This window comes from Protopterus annectens, chromosome 9.part0 (genome assembly GCF_019279795.1).
Source record: "Protopterus annectens isolate FY-2018-M chromosome 9.part0, PAN1.0, whole genome shotgun sequence".
NCBI classification, from domain to species: domain Eukaryota; kingdom Metazoa; phylum Chordata; order Ceratodontiformes; family Protopteridae; genus Protopterus; species Protopterus annectens.
In genome coordinates, this window is record NC_056743.1 from 733,510,812 (window position 1) to 733,525,018 (window position 14,207).

The following is a 14,207-nucleotide window of genomic DNA, read 5'->3' on the forward strand; positions in this document are numbered from 1 at the left end:
AAAAAACTGAATAAGCTTTACAAAATCTACCAATGCAGTTCAGCTAAAAATGAGGTTTTGTAGGCTGGAGTGTCTACTATGTTTGTTTGCTTATAAGAAATAACTTAATTGGTGGGCAACAGTAGAGAATAAGTTATAATGAAGTTAGTTGAAAGCTGGAATTAAACAAAAAGTAGTCAGACCTATGATTTAGTACAAGCAAATTCTTTCCTTAAGACAGCTATAAAGCATGAAATGTTCACATAATTAGTCTTCATTTCTCATTTTTGTATCTTTTTGTTTTCGCTCTTCATTGTAAGAACTTTTCCATAAAAAGAGCTAACCATGTGACAGAGTCTTTTTGGAATATGATCCCTTCTCACATACTTGCTTTCTTGTTGCTGAAGTTATACTAAGGAATGCTAATCATAAATAAGTCATGCAGCAATCCTTTTCCTATCTCGTTTCTTTAAATAATCGTTTGTACTTCATCTCCTATTTTTATTTATTATACACATTTTAAATAACAAGATTATTTTAATTAATGTAGATTTTTATAAATAAAGACTTCTTGGCCCAGATAGTTTACCAATGTGCCTGCTTTCTGGACAGCTTCAGTAGCTTAGAGTTTTTTTCTTCCATCCTACCTAATAATTTTCTCATGCATTCTTAAATTCTGTCACTGTTGTTTAGTTTTATTTATTTACATTTCAAATACTGGCATGTCCAGCTTGGTTTGTATCCATTTTCAGTAGAGGCCCAGGGAGTAAGGCTCCACTCTAACAAGATACTCATACAAAAATGGTACATAGTACTAGACAGAGAGAAGTATCAGCATTGTCTTTGCACTGCTACAACAAATAAAGAGAGTATTATCCTTTGAAAAAATAATATACTGACAAGAAGGAAGAGCGTGTTATGCTATCTGAGCATTTATGTTGGAGGAAGCTGATCCCATGCATGCCCAAAATAGTTTTGGAAGAGAGTATTAGCAAAATAATTGTAACTTTCTAGTTTTATTGTCCTGGTTGTTTTGTACTGATTTAAGATTTCTGGTGGGCATGTACCACTCAATGAAATGATGTGATGACAGAGACATATAAGAATGTTCGGAATGACAGCTATAGTTTAATAGGACATCACCAGGTTTATGTCTAAAACAAGATGAGTTAAGAACATCAGTAAGTTACAGCAATGAGATCTCTGTGATGAGGAGCATGTACATTTGTACATCTGTTGTAAAGGTGCTTACGTTTTATCAAGTACCTGGAAGTTAAGCGTTTGTACAGAGGACTACCATAAGACTGGCTAACTCGCTAAAAATAGTAAAGCTAGTAAAGAGGTAGGGAGTTTGGAGCTAAATGTTGGACTAAGGTCATTTCTTATCCAGTTAGGGCTGCTTATGAGATGATTGTGTGAAAGTTGGCACAGAGGGTTAAGGATAAGAGCTGTAGTTTCTGTGGTACAGGGTTTGATTCCCTCAGCCCTCATTTGCCTCGTGTGATATTGAGAAAGGCACTTAACTAGACATTGCTCCTTGATCAGTCCTGAAAAGGGACTGAGTGTCCAGTGGGCCTACCTAGTTAACAAATTAGTATTATTATTGTGTTTATAACTAACATGAAAATGTATTCTTCTGTTGAGAAGACATTATCAATTACCATCCCTTGGATATTTTATTTTATTTTTTTTAGTAAAGTACGTCACCAGTGTTAGTATAGCATGTTAAAGAGGGGAACAGATAAGTTTTCTCATTCTCCCTTTTAGCACAATTCATTCCTTATTCTGCTCCTCTTTCCTCTTCACCTAACCTCCCTTCTCACATAACCTTCCCTTCCCATCTTGACCACTTACTAATTACCTAATCCTTTTCTGATCCTACTTCCCTACCTTAGTTCCCTACAGAACATATTCACTTCTCATTAAATCTCCAATACTAACTGCAGTCTACCTTATTTTTCTAACTCCCTTTTAATAACAAGATTGCTTCCTTGCGCTCTTATTGCAACTATGTTTCTTACTGTTTGTATAATTTTCTATACTTAAATCATGTGACAAGGCTGTATTTATAATGCTCTTTGTACCTCTGCTCATATGAAAATTCTGTAAAATGGATGTGTCATAATGTTTTATATCTGTAATGTTTCAATATCGTACTATTATATTTACTAACTTGTATTTTACTGTGGAGCTTTTCTCCCCAGGCATCCACTGAAAAAGGGCTTTAGCTCAGTCAGACTGTCCCAGTCAACAAATGTCAAATAAAAATAAATAAATACTACTGAACGAGTGTTTCTTTTTATCAATCTATCTATCTACTATCTCTCTCTCTCTGTTTATCTATGTATATTTGAATTTGTTTACAGAGGTAGAGCACTGATCAATTCTGACTAGTTTCAGTCTCACCCAGGAAGACTGTAAAAAGACGGGGGGGGGGGTTTCAGAACACAAAACCTAGCATAGTGTTTCATCTGGTCTACTGAATACACTTCAGGCCTGTGGGGAAAAACAGTATCATTAGTTTACAGATTGCTAGGAGGTTACTACAGTGGTCTAAATGGAAAATCTGCCTAAAGGTTGAAAACGAGAAGCCCAAGCACTGAGCCTTGAGAAATACATCTGTTGCGTTTAAACTTTACAGGAAGTTCTTGGTCCCATCTTACTCTGAAAATTCTATTAGGTAGCTTCTTGCCACCTTATGTCTTAATGCATTCATAATATACAGATATAATAATTAACACCCAAAAGTGATATTACAGACAAAAAAAGAAAAAAATCACTAGAATGGCAGTAGGAGGCAGCCAAAGAAACAGGTCTAGCGTATCAATACACTTTATTCTTTGCTATCATCTCAAGAAAACAGACTTCTTCAGAACAAACTCACTTTAAAAACACATTTGTATAAGTCTTTATAACCAATCAAATTCCACAAACATCATCACATGAGCAAAGTCATTCACTAAAAATTGAGACATACTTAAAACATTTATAAGAATTATTATCTATAAATTTAAAATCTTTATCCTTCTATTCGTAAGAAAACATTTTATATTAGTAGACTCATTAATCCCAGGAAACTTGTCAGTCCTCAATCTAATTTGCCACGTTGCTTCTGTTTGCTCATGTTTGTTTTTATAACTTCCTCCACATAAATCCTTAAAAACAGGTTCTAGAACAGAAAAAAGGAATTTCTTAAAGGACTTACATTCACATGAATGTTTATAAAGAAAACTTTTTACATTTTTTCTCATAATAGCATAAATATGTTCTTTTATTCTTTCTTTAAGACACATACTAGTCATTCCTAAGTAAAAGGCACTACATGCAGAACAAATAGAAATATAAACTAAGCCCTTAGAATTGCCGTTAAACATTCCTGGTACTGGAGTGGTATAACTTAAATGATCTAAGCTAATAAAAGTTCCTTCTAAAATATATCTGCAAATACTACAGTTATGGCACTTATACATACCATTAGAAGGTTGCAAATGAAAAGCAGAGGGTGTAAGAATTGCTGTGTCTTTTTGTAATAAAGTTTTGATGCTAAAACTATTCTTATATACAAACCTTGGACACTTACCTTCTATTATACTCCAGTTTTCCTTAATAATGTTCCTAATATTATAACTATCAACAGTAATATCCAAATTACAAACTAAAATATTCTGATCAGACTACTTGGAACAGGTAAATGTAGGGGTGACTGTTTTAGAAGGAATAATTGGAGCTTTTAAAATAGGAGGAAAAGTAATATTTCTCTTTTCAAATATTTATTTTCCAATGTTTTCCAACATTTATTTATTATACCCTCTTTCCACAAATAAAATTCTTATAAACTTCAATTCTTCTTCAAAAATCACATCACAAGTCATCCTGGAAGCTCTTATAAATTGCCCCCTTGGAATGTTATTTTGATAAATGTAGGATGACAACTAGAATAATGTAAATAATTATTGGAAAAATGTTTTTTCTATAAATCTTACTCTCAGATTTGTTCATAACTACATTCCAAAACAAAGTAAAGTCTAAAAAATTTACTTCAATCCCCACTTCCCCAATAACAAACTTCAGAAAACTGGATTTCATATTAATTTGATCAACTAATTTTCGACAATCTTCTGTTGGTCCTTCAATAACTTAAAAAAGTAATTCACAAACTTGTCTTATTCTGAAGAAGTCTGTTTACTTGAGACGAATGAGAAGAATAAAGTGCATTGATATACGAGACCTGCTTCTTTGGCTGCCTCCTACTGCCATTTTAGTGACTTTTTTCTTTTTTTCCCTAATATATAGATACCCTGATCACAATATCTGTAAGATTAATGGTGTCAAAATACCCTTGAAAAAACACTTTTGAAACTGCATGACCATTAAAACAGTACTTCTTACAGAGTCAGCAAAGGTCAGTTGTGGAATATTTGTAAAGAAACCTTTTCTAAAACCATGATGAGATTTAATTAAACTAAGTATTGCTGGCTAGCTGTAGATACACTCTTTGTTCTAGTACTACTGATGAAGTATTAAATAATTAAATTGCAGTAGGCTTGATGTTGTTTCACTCTGCTGATGTTCACCCTTTATGTAGAGAAATGACATACCTGGCCTTATTGAACATTCATTATCACTAGCTTGGTCCACTGGATTGACAGTGAATATCAGACAAGCTTTATAAAATTTGAGAAGTATACAATCAGAGCTTGCAGAACCAGTCCAGAAATTATTCTGAGTTACCAAATTCTGACTCTTTAGAGAGGCTTGTGTATGACAGGCGCTAGGAGATCTAGCAAGGAGTTGTTTTACTTTGGGTTTGCAGCCTAAAAAGCTTCAAACCCAAATTTAAACAACACCTGACTGACTCCCAGCTGTGCTCATGTACCTCATCAAGATAATGTGGAACCATCAAGCCACTACCATGTCTTATGACTCCTGGCATATAGACATCTACCAGTATCAGTGGTACAACAGATAGCACTCTCATCTTTGGTGTAGAAGGAAGTGGGTTCTTTTCCCACAACAGATAAATGGATTGCTGACACTGCAGTGTAGCATAAAGGGAGGGTGCTACACTCCTGAGTTTATTGCCCTTCAGATGACATGTTAAACAGAAGTCCCATCTGCTTGCATTGGTGTTAGCTCAGGTTGCTGCAAAAGATCCCATGGCACCTCTCAAAAAGAGTAGGTTCCTGCATTTATATACAAAAATAACTCTTATTTACAAAATATTCATTTATTTATTTATTTACTTGTTATTTGTCAACCAGGTTAGTCCAGCTGAGCCAAAGGACCATTTTCAGTCAAGACCCGAATAGAAAAGCTCCAGAAAATAACAAGATATTAACATGCATAGATTCAAAAAAACAAAATGTTAACATGTATAAATTCAAAAACAAGAATATTACCTAGTTATATCATACATTGGAATGCAGGAATATTTACATAGTTATATTGTTGCACAAGTTGCATGAAAAGTATGTACAAAACTAAAAATGTTTGTTTTTATTAAAGTGAGTGGGTATTGTAATAAGATGGTTGAAGCCATGGAGACTGATGTTAAGATACAGGGAGGTGGTTGATAGTTTCGGCCAATCAATGTTGACATCTCCAAGGATAATAGTCTCATAGGGGATGTGGAGAGAAATCCATGAAAGGATGGGTTCAAGATAGGAATATTATTTACAGGAGGAATATAGTTTGCTGCAAGTGGGTTCAGGTGACAGTCCAGGATAAGTAGCTCAGCTGGGTGGAAATTTGGGAGATGTATTGATAAGGGGGATAACTTGAGTTTATCAGAGTACTTTATTTACATATTTACATATTTATTTACATATTTACAAGTACTTACAAGTGTACAAATATATGTGTGTGTGTGTGTGTGTGTGTGTGTGTGTGTGTGTGTGTGTGTGTGTGTGTGTGTGTATGTATATATATATATATATATATATATATATATATATATATATATATATATATATATATATATACAGTACAAATATGTTGATGATGCAATCATACCAAATTTTCAACCCTGTTAGATCCCCACTCCTTTTTCCATAACCACCATCTGATTTTTTCTTGGTAATATTTCATTTCTTCAGTTATACATTCTTTTTTCTCTTTTTATCATACCCCAAAATGTATTTTATATATATTTCACTACTCATCTCTCGTTTTCATTTATCCACTTTAACACTTTGTACAAATTTGATGAAGCAGTGTATACCACCAGGTTAATTAACTCTAAACCTCCTTCTTCTTTACATACAAAATTCTTCTTTTTACTGGGTTTAATTTAGAACCACATATAAATTAAAAAAAAAATCTGCAATAATTCCTTTTCAAATACACTGGCAACATAAATACACTTGCTAAGTATGCTATTTTTCCCATCACTACTAAAGTTATAAAATAAGCCTTGGTTTCTGAATAGTAATTTATACATTTTCCTGAAATGACAAGTTTGTTTTATTTCTTCTATTGTTTTTCTCATTGAATTCTACTTACATTTTTATTCCCAAATTTTATCCCCAACACAGAAATTTAATTCATTATAAAACATATACCCCTGATCTTTACTACATCACCTAAACCTTTACTTTTCTCTTTATTTAAAGCCATCACTGTTATCTATAGACACTCATTTGTACAAATTACTTATTTTATCCAAATTTTGTTTTTTACAATTATTATAATATCATCTGCACATGTTAACGGAACAGGAATTCTTAACCCTTCAGGTGTTAAATATCCTGCTTCCTTCATTTTGTAATTTATTTTACATACTATTACATTCATAACTATCGCAAAGAATATGCAACACATTGGACACCCTTATCTTACATCACTCTTCATATGTACCTGTTGGCTTAACCAGCCATTTACAAGTATTTTTACTTTATTATTACAATACACCGGCATACATAATTTCCTAAATTTCTCACTTATATTCTTTCACTATTACCTATAAGATTTCATGTCCAGTTGTATCAAATGTCTTATTAAAGTCTTCTATCATGATTTCCACTTTTTGTTTCTGGTTCCATCATCCACAATTTCTGTAACTATCATTAATAATTCTTGACAACCCTTCCTCTTTATACTATATATGATATATTCCATAATATTTTCAATTTTAGTTTCAAATCTCTTTTGTATTATTTTCATAAGGATCTTATAATCATTATTATTCAATAGTACTGGTCTCCAGTTTTCTAACTGCCTTCTATCTTCTTTCTTCCATATGAATTTAAGTATTCCATTACATAATTCTTTACACATAAAACCTACATTTAACCATTCATTCAAAATCTATACAAAAATATTTTTTCCAAACTCTTACATTTTTATACATTTCATACTCTATTCCATCCTGGCCTGCAACAGAATCTATATTTATTTATCCTAATGCTTTATCTAGCAGATTTAAAGAAATCTCATTTCCAACTCTTTATTGTCTTTTTCTGTTAACATTCTTACTTGCCATGTTTTTTTCACTAACCTCTTCTTTTCTTTAAACATTTCATGGACATGTACTACAGTATCTATAATCGTTTCCTGAGTTCTTTCTATTTTTCCTTTTACATTTTTTATTTCTCTCATTACACTACCATTATCCTTTACTAATCTGCTTAAATAATGTAATATTTCTTCTCTTTTTTCCTTGTAAAAGATATCTTTGCTTATAAAGCAATTCTTGTATTTTTTATTTCTTTCATATAATACCTTTTCTTTGTTTAAGTACTTTATACCATTATGTTCTAAATCATCCAATGCATCATTATATGTACTTTTATATTTTTCTTTCTCTTTTCTCACATCACTGTAAAAAATATTTTTATATTTTTCTATAAATATCATCCACCATTGAGACCATTTTTTTATAAAATGTTCTCATAGTAATATGATCTTTCCATAACTATATTACTAATCTCTTTTCTTCTTCATTTCATGCTTTCTCATTTATCCTTTTTATTAATTTGCCTATTTTTATGTATTCCTTGTTTTCCTTTTATCTCTATCCATATTGCAAGATGATAAGATAATACTGTTTCAATTACCTCCCCTTCTCCTATAACTAAATGTTCTGACACTATAAAATAATCTATTTCAGTTCAATAAATACCCATTTTGTAAGTCGAAGAATTTTTGTCCCATAGTTGTAACTTACTTATAAATTCTAATATTTTTCTTATATCATTTCCTTTCTATTTTCACTTGTCTCTTAAATCACAATTAAAGTCTCCTGTTATTATAATATTCATATTTAGCACTTCATGGTCTAAAATCTTATGAACTAGGCTTTCCCTTTCTTTACAATTAGTATATGCATATAATGTTATAATTCTATATATTTGTTCTTTCCATTTTACATCTACAATCATTAATATTTCCATTTTTGCTAAAGTTGCATCTAATATATTTACTGTATTTCTATAGAATACAGCTATTCCATAACATCTCTCATTTTCCAAATTCCAGATGATCTTTCCTCCCTATAGTTTTTTCTGTTTGTAATCTTTCTTCATGTTTTACAAATGTTGTGTCTTCTAATATAATTACATCTATATCACATGTATTACACCACTCCAAAATTCCTATTCCTCTTAATATATTCTTAATACTATTCACATTTACAGAAAGCACTCTAAAATTTTCATTTTCCTTTTTTCCTTAGAGTCATGGTTTTATAAGTTCATAGCTAATTACTAGTCTAGCTTTCTTAACAGGCAATTTTAACCCTTACCAATTTCTTTCCCAAAGATGAGAATCAAACACTGCACCTTGTGTCCAAGAGTCAAACACCTTAACCATTATATCAAGCCCCAAACTTTAGCTGTATATATACTTTTCCATCCATTTTCTTTCTTTTTTACTTTTGAACTTAACCTTTAAATTTTCTTTTTCTGTCTTTTACACTTTTACCAATAGAATTACTTCCTTTTCCCTTTACTATCTCCCAGTTTATGTCTTCTTCATCACTTAATTCATAACCATCTTCTATGTCCTCTTTATTATTTCCCTACCAATATAACATTTTCTTTTGTCTTTATTACTTATCAAATGTCCTTCTTTTCCACAAAAAAGCATGTTTTGAGTTGCCAACATTATTTTACAACACCCTATTCACCATCACATTTATCACACTTGGTATATGTATATTTTTTTCCTCTTTCTATTTTTAACACAATATCACAATCCCAGCCACTAGCTCAATACTTAAAGGACAACTATGGTCAGCAGCTGAATGTATTATCCTGTCTTGAAGTTCTACACAGTCCAAATCTGCCAGCAACTAATTTTATTTTTCTTCTAACCCTGAACTTCTGCAGGAGAGGTAGATATCCTGATGTGATTTTGTTCCCTTGGAAAGATACTTTTTGCTGATAATGTACCATGATGGTACAGCTGATGAGATTAACTTTCCCACGTCTTTCCTTTCAGTTCAAAACTCCATTCGTCTAGAATGGACTCAATAAGAAATATTGTCAAGTTTGAGAATCCTCAGTAAAACTGTCAGTGATTTATTTACAGTGGCTCTTGCTTATGTGTTTCCTACATTTGCTGCGCAATCTGTAAAAAGTTTTTGCAGAAGAGTAACGAAATATGTAAGGAGGTCCTAGCTTCCTTTTACTTTCCTTTCTTGAGTCGATCAGAGCATCACATTCCCTGGCTTGCAAAGCTCAGCTGAGTAGTTGCTCTCAAAGTAGTTTCTTTACCTTCATACTACAAAAGATTCAAAATGTTGCAGACCCAGGGAGAGAAAAATTGCAATAATAAATCACAGTACACAAATTTATGACCCCAGTGAGAGTGAAACAACAAAAAAAGAGCTACAAGTACCTTGCTGTGTGTGCTTACCAGTTTCCTTGGAACTTTCAGATATGATAGGCAAAATGAAAATTACAGGAGACAAATTCCTAATATTTAGCCCTAACATAGAATACATTGACAAAGCAGATTAGAAAATAAATACATCGTAGGGAAATAAACTGTTAACTCATGCTTTTTAACATTTTTTTTTCATATGTGCATATAAGGAATCATTCTGTAGAAATAAAAATGCACTTGGAGGAAAGGAAATGTGACAGATAGAAATTCCCCCTTCCACCACTTGGCCACTCCTCATATCATGACCTTAGACAACACTGCCAGCGTGGGCAATGAAAGTGACACCTGCAATTCTCTGCATGGAGTTGAGATGGAAGTAGTGTGTGTAGCTACAGATCTCATAAGACCTGTGACAACCGTGCCCTGGCCCAGCAATCAAGGAGCCTCAATCCTCACCACTAACGCCAGGGAGGTCATCTCATAGAAGAGAAAAAGATAATTAATACACACAGTAAAGTACAATTTCCCTTAAGTGCACACAGAGATCACAGTCAGTCTGGGGCTGGTTGCTCCCTTGCTCACCAGGTCCCCAATAAGACTCCCCACTGGCACAACTATAGGGTCCAGATCTCAGCCTAACTGGGCAAGCTAAAACCTCCAGTACCCTCTCTGTTCAACCAGTGCTTCATGTCCCTGTATGTAGCTGACACAACACACACACACACACACACACACACACACACACACACACACACACACACACACACACACACACACTTTGAGATAAGTATTTATACAACTTCACAGACACTCCTGGAAAAGGCTGACACAGATTCTCCAGCTGTGCCCCTTTACCCAGACTATAGGGTAGTAATTACTGCCACCACCCAGTTAATAATATCAGCTACTAAAAGGCACTTAAAAGGGTGTCCAATTATTACTGTGCAATATTAATATCCAATGGAAGTATGACTAACAGTCAAGGCTTACATTAGAGTGGCCTATTACAATAACCTCTATAAATATGCAATGTACTCTAGAGCTTATCTCTACACAAATCAGCCACAGGTAGAAGGTTTTAAAAATATTTAATAATAAATAATTAAAACACAAGACAAAACGACAACACCACAGAGATATCTATGAGTTCAGAGCTCACACAGAAACTTAAAATAATACAGTAGGACAGGTCTGATTTCAAAGAAAAATACCAGGCTACAACACTTACCACACTTTTCGGCGACCAAACCAGGACCGAAACACTAAAGGTGGAGGAGTGTCAATATTCACCAAGGATATTCACACCACCAGGCTAGTTGCCCAACACAATGCGTCTGAAATTCTCCAGGTGCAACTAACACTAGGTAAGACTGCAATCCAAATTGTAGCTTGCTACAGATCCCCCACCATACCCCAAGATTCTCACTACACCTTTCTAAACATACTGGAAAATATTAAGATAGAACCAAACACCCTAATACTGGGTGATTTTAACTACCCTGCCATTAAATGGGAAAACTACACCCGTACCAACACCTTTTCCCAACGGTTCTTGGAATTCATAAATTCCAATGCCCTGGATCAACTAATCCATAGTCCCACCAGGGGGTCCAATACTCTAGACCTGGTCATTACCAACATGGGAAATCGATGCTCCACACCTATGGTCACCCCCTCGTTAGTCAGGTCTGACCATAAGCTAATCACCCTTAACATCCAGATCCCACCCCCACTGCCCAGTAAGGAAACCTCCATAAAAAACTTCTCCAAAGCTAACTTCATACTACTCAAGTCAGAAGTGACAAACTTCATGACACCCATGCAGACGGGAACTGAAAGTTCAACTGCTGAATCCTACACTAAGGCACTGTACGAGCACATCCACTCATGCATGAATCGTGCCATCCCAAATAGAACCAAGGTGCTCTCATCCAAAAAAAGGAAGCCAATCTGGTGGTCCCCTGCCATAAACAAACTTTACAACAAAAGGAAGAAACTGTTGCAGAAAAGAGGAAAATCCCAGGATGCAAAAAACTCCCTTACAAGCCTCAGTAAGAAACTGAGATCCCTCATAAAATCCTCCAAAGCTAGTTACGAAAATAAAATTGCCAAAGATTCTAAAGACAACCACAAGGCATTCTATAACTATGTCAAGAATCTAAATGGAAATGCTCAGATCTGCTCTGAGCTAAAACAGAATGGCATTAAATATACTGATCCCAAGGATATTGCCAATATCCTGGCAGATCGATTCAGTGCCAACTTCACCCCCCTCTCACCCCTAAATGGCCCATCTCAATATCGGACGATTGCTAAATTCTGGTAATAATGGCCACACAGGTAAAAAACGCACTCTCCAAAGCTAAGAATACAGCATCCATGGGACCAGATGACATCCCGGGCTGTGTACTACATGAACTACAAAATTAACTGGCACCTCACCTAAGTGTCATGTTTAATCATAGTCTCACCTCAGGATTCGTGCCCACTGAGTGGCACACAGCTACAGTTATCCCACTCCACAAGGAGGGATCCACCTTGGATCCCAGAAACTACCATCCCATCAGTCTGACAAGCCTTATCTGCAAGGCCATGGAGCGTATTATCATGGAACTTATAAACAAAGACATTGGCAACCTTCAAACACTGGACCCCACCCAGTTTGGGTTCGTGAAGAGCCGATCTTGTCTCCTGAACCTGATTGATTTCTTCGAATCAGTCTCCAGAGCCATGGACAAGGGTAAGGTGTTCCACACAGCCTATCTAGACCTTGCCAAGGCCTTTGACACCATCCCGTACTCTGGAATCATAGATAAACTTACTAAACTGGGCATTAATCCCTATGTCACCCAATGGGTTGCTAACTGGCTTACTGTAAGAACCCACACTGTAAAAGTAGCCGACTCCAAATCCATCTCCAGACAAGTGACAAGTGGAGTACCTCAGGGTTCAGTCCTGGGACCGCTCTTGTTTGGCATCTACTTCCCTGAAGTACAGGCCAACACTAAGGGACTCTGGATAACAAAGTTCGCAGATGACTGCAAACTGGGAGCCATTATTGAATCCCCAAATGATGTGGATACTCTACAAAAGGGCCTTACAGAAACAGATGCTTGGTGCCAGAGCCATGGGCTCAAGCTCAATGCCAAGAAATGTATAGTTATCCCCTTTGGGAAAAAAACATGTATCCGTGAATTACCATATAGGTGGCAGTACACTAAACACCAAAAGTGTGATAAGAGACTTAGGGACACAGGTGGACAGTGGTCTCACCTTCGATAACCACATCACCACAACAGTCAGGAAATGCTTCTATGTGGCACACCTCATCACTAAGGGCATTTCATCCAGAAAAAAGGAGGTCATTGTCCCACTGTACTCATCCCTCATTAGACCCATTATAGAATACAACGCCCAGTATGGTATGTACCTCTCAAGACATCTGCAACAACTGGAAAGGCTGCAGAAATACCTCACTAAAAGAATCACATGCCTAAAGCAGATGCCCTATGCTGACCGCCTTAAAAAACTCCAGCTATACTCTGTCGCATATCGTCTACTCAGAAGCGATCTCTGCTTAACATACAAGGCCATGTCAAACCCAGAGCTGTTGGACATGCTACACTTAAAGAAATCCCAGTCACTCAGAGCCACATGCTCCAGGGATCTAAACCTTGTCATCACAATAAAAAAAACATGCTGGAGGGATAGGTTCCTGGCCCAGAGACTCCCCAGTCTCTGGAATAGATTGCCCATACATGTCAAGCAGAGTGCCTCTCTGGCCCTCTTCAAAAGGAACCTTGATGATTGGATGGGAGAAAGGAAATTCACCCCGGGGATCATGTCAGTTGCCCTACTAGACAGGGGTCCAGGGAAGTAAATAGTGTGGGAAGAAATAACCAGGAAATTGTTATGGCTAGGCTTGTATAGGCCCTAGGGCTGATAGCCTAGTACCAACCTATGAACCTATGAACCTATGAACTAATTAAACTTTATATTCCTACAAGAAATCACAGTGCTAAGACTTACATGTGAGCATAAGGCAGAGTGCTGATAAGTTGGATATCCAAAGTCAAAATGCTTTAAGTCTCTTGTGAGAAATAGTATTTAAGCATTACTAACAAACATGTCTCTAAGGCCATCCCAAATTACATCATTTTGACACTTAGGTTTTCCCAGTATTCATATTGCATCATCTTAACACCTGGTCTGAGTTCTCAGGCCACAAACTGCATTATTTAGCAGTCTAACACCTGCGCAGAAACTTACAACAATATAAGATATTTCACATGTATATGCTAGCAAAACCAGAGCAATAAAGCACTTTCCACATCTAAATTCTAGTCATAAACTTTAGCCTTAAAAGAATGGGCATGAAATCTTCATCCAGCCACCCTGGGGCC